Source organism: Zeus faber (assembly GCF_960531495.2).
Source record: "Zeus faber genome assembly, chromosome: 1".
In the NCBI taxonomy this organism is placed as follows: Eukaryota; Metazoa; Chordata; class Actinopteri; order Zeiformes; family Zeidae; genus Zeus; species Zeus faber.
The window spans coordinates 5,112,839-5,125,553 of record NC_137193.1 but is presented as its reverse complement, the minus strand read 5'-3'; the positions used below and the strand labels follow the sequence as shown (position 1 = coordinate 5,125,553).

Here is a 12,715-nt window from a genome sequence, read left to right as displayed (position 1 = left end):
GTTTGTCTCTTTCACTGATGCTTACCTTTCAACACAGACGTTCAGTTGATCATTTGTTGTCATTTGCTTTTCTGTTCACAGAGAAATGAGCAATAACTAATTACCTAAAATGCTACTCAGGTAACTCCATTTGCCTGGTTTGTCAAACCTACTGAGCGACCGGCATCAGACGCCACGGATCAGAGGTTCTCAACCTCGGGGTCGGGACCCCACCTGGGGTCACTTGATATGCGCATGGGTTTGAGGGGCACAAATTGATATTTTCCTGTTATATTTTAAATGACAGAAATAGTTTTCTAAGTAGGTTTTAGATATGTCCTCACTGCTCTGTAATCCACACGGCGCTCCCTCCGTGCTCTATGATGTCATGAAAGTCACGGAGGAGATTTACATTTAGTCATTGATCAGACGCTTTTATCCAAAGCGACTTACAATTGTTCAAACACCGACGGACGCAGCCATCAGGAGCTAAGTGTCTTGCTCAAGGACACTACAGCATGCTAGCAGGAGGAGCCTGGGATCGAACCAGCAACCTTTAGATCACTAGACCACCAGCTCTACCTCCTGAGCTACCATCCTCGTATAGAGGAGATCTCCAAATTCAAACACAACACGAACATTTCAAAACAGTAAAGAACTGTTTTGTAAGTACAGCGAGAAAGATTCTTATTAATCCTCCATCCGTTGCTTAGAGGCCTGAACTACAATGTTAGTGACGCCGCCTCCAAAATAATAATGTGGCAGTTTCTCCGACCGCGCTCCACCCAAGTGGTGTTTCAGGGACCTCCAGCACAGAGACACTGAAGTCGGGGGGTTGTAAACAGCAGTTTCTTGTAGAGAGTGGGCAGGTTGGAATTAGCCAGGAGCAGACAGCATGTGTCATGACACAGCCTCCTCTCCTGAGTGTGTGTGGGGATGGGGGTTTTACCTGCTGCTCCTTAGACCCACCAACCAGCAACAAGTATGCAGCCACACTGATCCCAGTCACCTAGATCCAGGTCAGGTGTGGCTGCTCAAACCATCCCCACACCACAAATAATATTAATGACAACAAGGAAAAAATAACATTTTGGGAGCTAAAAACAGGGTCCTGGGAGGCAAAGGTTGAGAACCCCTGAGAGATAGTAGAGAGGTTTCCTCTTTAAAAAACAACACATCCCTCGCAGGGAATGTTTAAAGTAAATAAGTAAAATTGCCTTTGCCCAAATCTCGTTCCCTCTTGAAATGTGAAACATTTTCCCCTTCACAGCCAAACACTGAAATACTGTGTTCTCTGTGTTGGATTCTAAGTGTGTGTGCTTTTAAATACACCACATCAAGTACAGTCCATGTTATCCTGATTCCATTTGATTAGCTTGGCTGGATAATGACCTTATGAGCATAAAATCCAACAAGTGGGACTGTTTTGAACGCTCACTATCACTTGGAGACTGGAGGTTGCCGGACCAGAAGCCATCACACCGAACCGGTTTGGGAGGGCTGTCAGCACACAGCAGCCAGGGTGTGGCAGCAGGTTGATGCATCATGTTTGGCACTTCCTGATGGTCTATCTAGTATCGCAGCAACTCACTGATCCTTTTTCACTTCAACGGCCTCAAGTCCTGATATAGAACATTCTCTTCATTCAATTATTTGTTTTACTTTCATTCAACTTGTGGTGGATATCAGCCAGAGGAAATCTACCCTCTGTGGATTTAGCGGAATTGAGTCTTTAATTCTATGCTTTGATATTTCTACTTGACATGATCGTTTCTCTGTCAGGCCCCGATGCTTCAACTTGTTTGGTTCCTGTGACATTTTACAAACGTTGACACAGAACCAGACCCTGTAGTCATGACAGCAACGTATCTTTTTCCAACACTGACATGTTCTGCTTGACAAGTTTTGTTCTGTTTGGGGAAATTCTGTGTCTATGCAGCATCTCAGTTTGGGTCCCACTGCCCGCACGTATTGGTCACACACCATGAAAGCTTCAGGCAGCAGTCTTAATATTAATATGAGCTGAAGCATATAAATGAAGAGTAACCGTAACGGTACAGACAACACAATAATCCACAACGCACATTATGCCAGAATGACACTTTTGGTCAAATGACTCAAATAACTCCACTTTTTGAGATTTACTCAAATCTATTCAACTGGACGCAGTGCATAACCTGTTATTCTAAAAATATAATCAATTATTATTTCTGTCTATGAATTAAATCAATGTATTATCAATCAATCAATTTAATTAAGATGAAGTTTATTGATTCCACTTCAATCCTTAGGTCTTCTCATCTTTTTTCTTGAAACTGTAATAAATGTCAGTAAATGGACGACAGATGTTCTTCTGGGCTCACATTCAGAACATGCCCTTCCTGTAGCGATGGATCAGCTCTGAGACGTCCTCCTTACACACCTTGACCCAGCCGTCCTCCTGCATGTGATACACTGCACACACACACACAAACAAACACACACACACACGTAAAATGTCTTTATTTACATTTTCTTACTCAAACACTCAAAATGGCGTCAGTCACAGACACTTCACGTCAACATTTAACTGACCTTGGTAGAATCACTATAAACACATGTTAGAATAATCCAGAATGACTTTAAAGCATCAACAAATGAGAGGAGTCATGCATTATGTTGTCAGAACCACCTCCACTGTGTCTCAATAATAATAATAATAATAATAATAATAATAATAATAATAATAATAATAATAATAATTACAATCCCCCAACAAACCCTGTTCAAACAGAGCCCTGCTACTGTACCGGGTGCATTGCACCATGGGAGACTGACCTTGTCTGAGTGTTTGTTTGTTTGTTTGACAGGGTCTTGAAGCCAAAATTAAACCTTAAAACAGGCTTTAATTTAAGAATATATTTCTGGGAAATTTAAATAATTCATTAAGACAATGAAAATCTATCAAAGAAAATGCATAAATTCTAATCATTTCTTATCAGGTCATAGAGTCTCTGGTCTTTTTTGGCCATTTTGCTCTACATTCATTTTTGCCTTTAGCACCTAAATAATCTAAACTCTAATGCATGGAACCATTTTTTCAGCACAAACTGAGCAATAAATCACAATTATCATTTCGTCAATTCAAGAATTTCTATCGCTGCCAGCAGCCAAAACCATGACAAAGAATAGAGATTAGTAGTAAATCTATCAACAACCTTGGACTCTGCACCGTCAACAGCTTTGTTTATTTCTTGTTATTTGTTGTTGTCAAATGATAAAACCTCTGGGACCATTCCACTCACAGACATAAACGTGGGATTGTTTGAGGAGTTGAGAATCCGCACTTTGTGCAGCTTTTCTCTGCTTGTTTCAAAACGCCACGAGCGAGACGCTCCAGACAAAAAAGCAGCAACACCTTGTGTAGCATTGGGAGCCTACTCCCTGTTGACCACTCCTCCGGAGCAGGCGTCCCGGTGAGTGGCGTGCGCCATGGCCCTGCGGCCGAGCTCGTACGCCTCCACCGTCACGTCCTCCCGGTACCCGCTGTCCACCGCACCGTAGGCGTAGCTGTTCCCGCAGCCGGTGGAAAACATGCGACCGGACAGGCGCGTCCCCTTGTCGTCCACGTAATAAAGACCGGGGCCCTGGGAAGGAAGCGCAGTTCAGTGCAGTTGGTTGCAAGCTTTTACTTTGATTTGGTGCTAGAGATCTGGCTTGGGTGACGCTGAAAACGCTGCCTCTGTTCTTGGTGGGACCCAGGAGGCGGAGGTTCAACCGTCGGCCGCCGCCCCCATCCCATACTAAACACTGTGGCAGATCAGAGAGAGACGCTGTTTCAACTGCACTTTGGTCTTTTCGACCCACGAGGAAACAGAACGTTTCAATGAAAAAGAGCGAGAAACAGACAAAAAGGCACAGGGCATATTCTACGAGGTCTTTTTTAAGCTTGTTGCTTGCTTGGTTATCTCTCCAAATTATTTGTATTTGACCGTCACTGAATGTGCCTCAGCCCACGCTGCACACCTGCACGTGCACTCTGCATACAAACACAACAAGGAGCACCTGCTGGTCCCAGCCGCAGATCATGCTGCCGATGGAGAGGCCCATTCCCCTGTAGCGCTGCATCATGTTGGTGCTGAGATGCTTCGCTTGTTCCTGAGTTTGTACAGTCTGACACATGTCACACACTTTACACATTTTAAACGGACACGCCTCCCGAGGTGGAAAACAGGCAAAGCCAGGATGGAGACGGGACAGACGGACGGACGGACAGAAACGCAGACAGACAGACAGACAGACAGACAGGCGGACAGGCAGACAGACAGACAGACAGGCAGACAGACAGGCTGACCTGCACTCTTTGGCCAGCAGCCTCTCCCAGTATTGACAGTCGGCGGCGCTGCCAAACATGGCTCCCAGCAGGTAAGGGTTCATCTCTATCACTTTATTCACCTCCTGTGAAGCTGCAGAGACACCGGGTTATTACACCTTACAACAGTTTATCTGCAAACTATTGGAAGTGTCTAAGTGTCTATTTTTAATTTGGGGGCTCGCTGTTCAACCTACTGAAGACAAAGGGGCCCAAAGTTCAATTGCATTGAAACACAGATAATAAGTCATAAATAAACAACATTAATGGGACTTCTGTCCACAGGGTGAGCAGCTTCAAATACCTGGGAGTCCACATCACAGAGGACTTAACATGGACTTTAAAAACAGACACTCTGGTGAGAAAGGCGAGGCAGCGTCTTTACCACCTCAGGCAGCTGAGGAAATTCCGGGTCTCGGTGAGGATCCTCAAGTCCTTCTACTGTGGAGCGGTGGAGAGCATCCTGACAACAGGCAACATCACTGCCTGCTTTGGTAACTGTACTGCTCAGGACAGGCGGGCCCTGCAGAGGGTGGTGCCTTCAGCTGAACGTACCACTGGAACTACCCTCCCCTCCCTGCAGGACTTATACACCAGGAGGTGTAGTAGCAGAGCCCGCAGGATCATAAAGGATCCTCACCACCCCAACAACTGACTGTTCCAGCTGCTGCGGTCAGGCAAGTGCCTCCACAGTCATACAGCGAGAACAGAGAGACTGAGATGGAGTTTCTTCCCCAAAGCCATAAGAACTGCCAATGCTGACCTCACCAGGGGTCCTCACTGAGCCACACACATAGGCTCCACTACCTTACTGTACTGTACGTAGCATACTGTACTGCATACTGCATCACTGTTCTGGGTTACTGCATACTGCGCTGTATGGCTGTTGCGTTCAGTGTTACTGTATTGCTGTGTCGTACTGTTGTATACTGTACTGTATATCTCCATACTCACTTTATTCACATGCACTTTACTGCACATATCTGAATATACAAATAGCCTATCCCATATACATAACTCTATTCCCTTTACTTCTATTTTGTACCCCCACTTTGTATTATCTTTTTGAGTCTTATTGAATTTGAATTTTATTTTATTTACAATATTCTATTCACTATTCACTAACTTCTATTGACTTGAGGATCCTCACCGAGACCCGGAATTTCCTCAGCTGCCTGAGGTGGTAAAGACGCTGCCTCGCCTTTCTCACCAGAGTGTCTGTTTTTAAAGTCCATGTTAAGTCCTCTGTGATGTGGATTCAAAACACGCCAACTGGCGCTGTTTGGCCTCCGCCTGCCTTCTCTTCCTCATTCCCTAGCACTGAGCCAGAACGACTGTTTACAGTATATGACAAATAAACATCTTGAATCTTGAATCTTGAATCAGGAGCTCACACATACTGACATGATGCGTTTGAGAGGATGCTCAGTAGAAAGGGACACTTACAACAACTACTGACCGTTGTGTGGCAAGTACTGTATCACTTTCAGAGACTTTTGAGCCTTACTCCAACACATTCCTAATTCAGCCACGTTACTTAAATTTGAAGAGGAATCTGGATTTATAGTTATACACATCAAAATCAGTGACTGGATCTCTCAAACTGCTGATTCATCCTTGCTCATCAATAATGATTTAGCCTCATATCCTTGTACATGACATCATCATCGATCCTGTTTTATCATAACTTGTTTTCAGGATCCGCATGAGCATCACCTGCAGAAAAACAGGTTCAGAAGCCCTTTTTTTTTAGGTTTTGTATCCGCTCTGTTATATCAGAGCACTGGATATGACCAGTACCTTTACTGTGAATACTTTAAGTACATTAAGGAGCAATGTGGTACTTTCAGGGTATTTGTACTTTTACTGCAGTAAAAGGTCTGAGTACTGTGCTGGTACAGATGTAAATGCCCGCTGAGGCTCTGGAGTCCACGGCCACAATGACGCTGTGTTTGAACATGAAGGCCAGGGTGGTGGTTCCGTGGTGGAGGTGGATGCACACCCCGTCTCTGTTGCAGGACTTGAGGAGCCCGGACGGCGGCAATAGAGGGGGACAAAGGGCATTTACTGGAGTCTGTCACAACCCCAATGAGGATCGGCCATGGTTCAGTCGGTGGTGCGGGTAAAAGCAGAATATGACGTTTAAAAGAGCCGCTCACACACCCACGTGGCCCCCGCACGCACTATCCACGAAGGGGCCAACGGGCCGTTTGGGGCTGAATCGCCCTAAATGTGACCTCATCCCTTGAAACGGTGATGGGAGGTCTGTGCCAGCATGTGTGCATGAGCGATACAGCCCACCGAGACGCTGACAGGGTCATTGGAACCAAGCGTATGAAATGACAGCTTCCTTTCATTTAAAGCTGGGGCCACATGAGGTGATTCTGGAGGCAGATTTGGCAGCGATTTGAGATGGAGCTGAGTCAGGGTAGCGATAGCTGATACATCTTTTCATCGTCCTTCACCCTTGAAACAATCACACAATGTGGACGAGGCTTTAGCAACAACATCACCTCAACTCAACTGACACTGAGTCAGATGGATCTGTACTAATTACACACGACTATAACTAGGGCTGGGTATTGGTGCTCAACACCTTTAAGGTATCGACCGAAATAACCCAAAAGCAAGTAGTATGGAAACTTCTCCAGTCAAACGGTACCTGCATTCCATCCTTTTTGTTCCCAGATCTAGAAAATAAAGACTATTTGTGTGGTTTTGCTCTCAGCCAATCACCACAAGCCTTCTTCCATGGAATGAGACGTGTGATTGGCTCACTACCGCAGCAGCAGCTACAACAGTGTGTTAAAGGATGGGTTCATCTTAAAACAACAGTCAGGTGTCCATATGAACAGTGGAAGAGGTTTTCCTCCTTGTCATCATTCCTCCTGTACTGGATGTTTGTTTCAAACGACACTGCCCAAATACTACATTATACAGTTTGGTACAGTTATTTCATAAATATTTCAATCATTGGAACTTTCAAAATGTTATTTGTGTAAAAATAATTTGGAGGGGGAGGAGTGGTGGCATTTTACACTGAATGCTTCCATTCACATGATGGGTGTAGTAGAAAAAAAGGTATGAATGAAGTACTGTATCAGTATCAGTATCAATTTAAGGTACTGGTATTGGTAGTGGTACTGTACATTTTTAAACAATACCCAGCCCTAACTATAACTATTAAAAAATATATAAAATTATAAATATATAAATAAGTATAAAAATATTTTCCCCTTCTCTCCATTAATCCTCGCGGGCCGGATTCGAGCCCCCTGCTGGCACCCAAAGAGGCCCGCGGGCCCTAGCTTTGACACCCCCGCTTTGAACCAACAGACGCGTAAAAACGACTGAACGGACGCGTCTGGAGCTGGACGCTCTGACGCTCCAAACGACTCAGCTTCTTATGACAAAAACAAACCAAACAAAAAGGAAAACCTTGTGAAATGAGACTCACGTCCACACCCAAAGGAACAGCAAACTCTGGGCTTTTGGTGCCGAAGCTGTAGTGACTGGGTCGGTCCATCATCCGCCCACCGAGCTTGGAATAAAGGTTATAACCGCTTACTTGAAAAGGGCCATGGTTAAAACAATGAAATACAAAGATATGACAGAAAACACTGCCTGGCAACCAAACGTCCCAAATTTCACCCAAGAAATCGAAAGTGAAAGTAATCTGATCACGGATTTATATTGACAATTTACTTAGAATTAGATGGTATAAGACACTTTTATTATTATTATTATTATTATTATTATTATTATTATTATTATTCGTTGTTTTTTTATTTTCATATATTAAAACCCAAAAACATCGCCAATAAAATAAACATATTCACCATTGAGGTTTAAATTGATGATCCAAAACTGAAAATCAATGTAATATTTACTTATTTTTACCAAATGAATTCAGCTTGTGTGCTTTTTATAAAAATATTCATGTTTTATTACTGTGTGGTTGCCTGGTGTTAGTGACATGTTGCGTATGAAAGGTGCGGCTTTAACAGTATTAACCAATAGGAGGTTTAAAGCACTGTGTCGTCATCAGTGTCTAGGTAGACGTTTCCTTTACTCCTTTACTTTTTTGCCATTTTTTATTTTGTGTGTATTAAAAAAAAAGTCAGTTATTTATTCAGTGTTTAATTCAATGGGTGTTGTATTGTTTGGATATGGTTGTCACGTGATGTCACGTGCGTGATGTTTACTGTTTACATGACGACGTAAAAACGCTAATAATTCAGTCATATTGTTTCGTTCATTATATTTATTATATCAAGCGACTATTCTTGTTTTCCAATGAAGGCGTGCAGGATGTTTTAAACACAGGGTTGGACGCAAAAAATATTTGAAACAATACTTGAACAGTTTATTTATATGAAGTCACATGGTCAACACTGAATGTCCACATTCAACATCTAATAGAAATGTGATTTACATCGTAAAAACATCTTTGCAATGTCTTCAAAAAATGAATGAGGAAAATAATAATAACAGTGATAATAATAAAAAAGTTCATATGGACGCTTCCTCTTCTCCTTTTCTCAGCTAAATGTGTTTCTTTCCCCGCAGTGCCGTGCGGCTCAGAGCGTATCCATCCGCTGCACCGTCTCCTCCACAACCTCAAGCTTCAGGGGGACGACTTCCTCCTCCAAAACGCCTGTTGTGCCCGGGTGGTGCTTGTATTTCCTCCGCCTGCCAGAGAGTTGGGGAGAAATAACAGATACTCTGACCACAAACAATTTGCAGAAAGGCTTTTAAAGCATCTTGAGGAGAATTCCCCACAAGTTGCTCCACAGGACGCACAACGACGTTTCATCTGAGTTTGTTAAGAGGTGGTCAAGAGGAGGAACCCAACTGCAAGACACAGGGTTTAGGGAGTATTGACGGGGTTTATTGAGAAGACACAGGGAATCAGGACCGGCAGGGACTCGTGACTGGAAAGACAGGGACTCACGACCAGGCAGGGAAACCAGAATCAGGGACCAGGAGCAGAGGAGCCGGCGGAGAAACAAGAACTCAGAGTTCAGGGCGCACACACAGGGAAACAGGCAGGGACGTGGAAAGGACGTGCTGCCACACGTGCTGCCACACGTGCTGCCACACGTGCTGCGACAAGAGGATGAACAAGGTGGAGACAGGTGGTGAGATTACTGCCTGGTGACAGGTGTGCAGTGACAGGTGGCGACAGTTCAAACTGAACTTTATTTGCTGTGGTTCAAAGGTCAAGTGATGGAGGACGAAGGCTCAAGCCAAAGGAGTGTGATTGATACATTTTGGTGTGATCAAAAAAAATCTGAAATAGATTTATTGTTTGACTTGGCCAGGACCAGGGTTGATTTTAGGTGTTTTTGTTACGGCTTTAAACGGCAGAATCTGCCATGGGTCACATGGTAAGTAGGTGTAAACAGGCGGCAAAAAATGTTTGCACTTGCTGGAGCCAGTGGCCTCTCTTGGAGTGTGGTTAAAGCCAAGGAGCGTCACCTCTGGTCGCTGTACTCGGACTCCTGGTACGGGCGGATGTACTCCACCCCCTGCGCCGTGATCACACACATGTCAATGTTGTTTCCCGAACCCAAGTCACTCATGATGCCTGCATGGACGGAGTCACGCACCAAGAACTGGGCCTCCACCAGCTGGGAAAACCAAAGAGGAGGGGGGGAGGCGGGTGGATAGATAGACAGACAGACAGACAGACAGACAGACAGGTATTATAAATGATGTTAATTTATAATTATAATGACAGCCTCCAATGGACGTGTGCACCACTCTGTACCTCCATGTTAGCTTTGAATCTGTCCTCCACAATCCCCAGAGCCGCCGAGTCACCAGAACCTGCACAACACCGTGTTCAGCGTGAAAACACAAACATGATCTGTCTGTCTGTCTGTCTGTCTGTCTGTCTGTCTGTCTGTCTATCTATCTATCTATCTATCTATCTATCTATCTATCTATCTATCTATCCATCTATCTATATCTATGTTTTACGAATGTTTCGAAAAAAAAAAAAAGACTTATTTCATCAATGCGAGCTGAAAAATAACTTGCAATAGTCTGTGACGGGGAAACCCATTCCTTTTACCCTAAAATGTGCTAAATGGACTGACGATGCAAAATGAGTGAGCCATTGTGAGGTAGGGCACCTTGCTCATACTGCCGCACTGTGTACAGGTGGTGTCCAGTGCAGTCCACCCCTCCCAGGATGAGGTGAGCCCCTATCTGGCCTCTGTACCTGACGGTGCACTACATGACATGATGTTATTCACACCAACAAGCAGCATCAGGAGCCACACTTCAAATGCTTCCATATACTATGGTGCTTCAATCCAAGTGAGTGGCAAGAATATTTGTTTTGAACAAGTTTTAACCATTAAAAAAAACTTTCATAATTACTACGTTTCCTACAAATAGTACAGGTTCAAACCCACTGGCACCCACCCATATTTACCAAGAATCTGGTATCATCTATGCACACACACACACACACACACACACACACACACACACACACACACACACACACACACACCTGTAGAGCATGTCCTGTAGAATGTTGACGGCCATGAGCACGCGGGGCTTCCTGCCGCTGTTCAGGGAGAAGATGGAGAGATTGAAGGAGAGAAGGTCTGTGGTCTTCTGGAGTGTGCTGCAGTACCTGCTCCACAGCAGATAGAGGCAGACAGACAGACAGACAGACAGACAGACAGACAGACAGACAGAGGGGAAGGCAAAGACAACATCTCAGTTCTGCAACCCACAGAGAGAAGTCAGACATGCTCCACAGACAACGTCTCTGATTGGTTCATTTCACATTGACGTTTGAATCAGTGTTTGTTCTGTTCAGTTTGATTGGATGGTCTGGAGTTGCTCCTTTTGACTTGAAGCCTTTTACAGATTGTATGGACTCCTTGACTCTTTGGGGCCAATAACGTCTGTGGAATTAAGATGGAAAGGGAGGAGGGCCCACAAAAGAAAAGAGTGAAGCTCTGGTGGAAGGAAAGAACGAGAAAGGTGTGGGCCTGGAGGAAGAGGAGGAAGAGGAGGAAGAGGAGGAAGGGGAGGAAGAGGAGGAAGGGGAGGAAGGGGAGGAAGGGGAGGAAGAGGAGTGAGAGGAGTGAGAGGAGGAAGAAAAGGAAGAAGAGGAAGGGGAGGAAGAAGAGGAAGATGAGTAAGTGGAGGAAGATGAGGAAGAGGAGGGAGGGGAGGAAGAGGAGGAAGAGGAGGGTGGGGAGGGAATGGAGGAAGAGGAGGAAGAGGAGGAAGGGGAGGAAGAGGAGGAAGAGGATGGAGGGGAGGAAGAGGAGGATGGGTACTGTAGGAAGTGGAGAATGGTGAGGAAGATAAGAAAGAGGAGGAAGGGGAGGAAGAAGAGGAGTAAGTGGAGGAAGATGAGGAAGAGGAGGGAGGGGAGGAAGAGGAGGGAGGGGAGGGAATGGAGGAAGAGGAGGAAGATGAGGAAGAGGAGGAAGGGGAGGAAGAGGAGGAAGAGGAGGAAGAGGAGGAGGGGGAGGAGGGGGAGGAAGAGGAGGAAGAGGAGGAAGAGGAGGAGGAAGAGGAGGAGGAAGAGGAGGAAGAGGAGGAGGAGGAGGAGGAAGAGGAGGAAGAGGAGGAAGGGGAGGAAGAGGAGGAAGGGGAGGAAGAAGAGAAAGGGGAGGAAGGGGAGGAAGAGGAGGAAGGGGGAGGAAGAGGAGGAAGAGGAGGAGGAGGAGAAAGGGGAGGAAGGGGAGGAAGAGGGGGAATAGGAGGAAAAAGAGGAAGGGGAGGAAGAGGAGGAAGAGGGGGAATAGGAGGAAAAAGAGGAAGGGGAGGAAGAGGAGGAAGGGGGAGGGAGAGGAGGAAGGGGGGGAGGGAGGGGAGGAAGAGGAATAAGGGGAGGAAGAAGAGGAAGAGGATTAAGTGGAGGAAGATGAGGAAGAGGAGGGAGGGGAGGAAGAGGAGGAAGAGGAGGAGGAGGAGGAAGGGAGGAAGGGGAGGAAGAGGAGGAAGGGGAGGAAGAAGAGGAAGGGGAGGAAGAGGAGGAAGAACATGAAGATGAGGAAGGAGGAGCGAGAGGAGGAAGGGGGGAGGGAGGGGCGGAAGAAGAGGAAGAGGATTAAGTGGAGGAAGATGAGGAAGAGGAGGGGAGGAAGAGGAGGAAGAGGAGGGAGGGGAAGGAATGGAGGAAGAGGAGGAAGAGGAGGAAGAGGAGGAAGAGGAGGAAGGGGAGGAAGGGGAGGAAGAGGAGGAAGGGGAGGAAGAAGAGGAAGGGGAGGAAGAGGAGTGAGAGGAGGAAGAAGAGGAAGAAGAGGAAGGGGAGGAAGGGGGGGAGAGGAGGAAGAGGAGGAAGAGGAGGAAGGGGAGGAAGGGGAGGAAAAAGAGGAAGGGGAGGAAGATGAGGAAGTGGAGGAA

At 45.8% G+C, this 12,715-nt stretch overlaps 2 pseudogenes across 2 annotated transcripts in view; both read right to left on the bottom strand.

Moving 5' to 3' along the window:
• Nucleotides 1-2,344: 2,344 nt before the first annotated feature.
• Nucleotides 2,345-7,856, bottom strand: LOC307243865 (proteasome subunit beta type-8-like; annotated as a pseudogene). The gene is made up of 6 exons: nt 7,788-7,856; nt 6,230-6,368; nt 4,313-4,424; nt 4,024-4,131; nt 3,404-3,605; nt 2,345-2,433 (listed from the first exon to the last, which is right to left on the bottom strand). The product of its transcript is annotated as a proteasome subunit beta type-8-like (transcript).
• Nucleotides 7,857-8,910: 1,054 nt separating this feature from the next.
• Nucleotides 8,911-12,715, bottom strand: part of LOC307229380 (proteasome subunit beta type-7-like) — a 7,945-nt pseudogene continuing 4,140 nt past the window's right edge. Inside the window, exons 4-8 of the transcript in view lie at nt 10,857-10,996; nt 10,431-10,559; nt 10,104-10,162; nt 9,812-9,963; nt 8,911-9,022 (exon numbers count right to left, since the gene is read on the bottom strand). The product of the transcript in view is annotated as a proteasome subunit beta type-7-like (transcript). The remainder of the gene's footprint in view (nt 9,023-9,811; nt 9,964-10,103; nt 10,163-10,430; nt 10,560-10,856; nt 10,997-12,715) is intronic.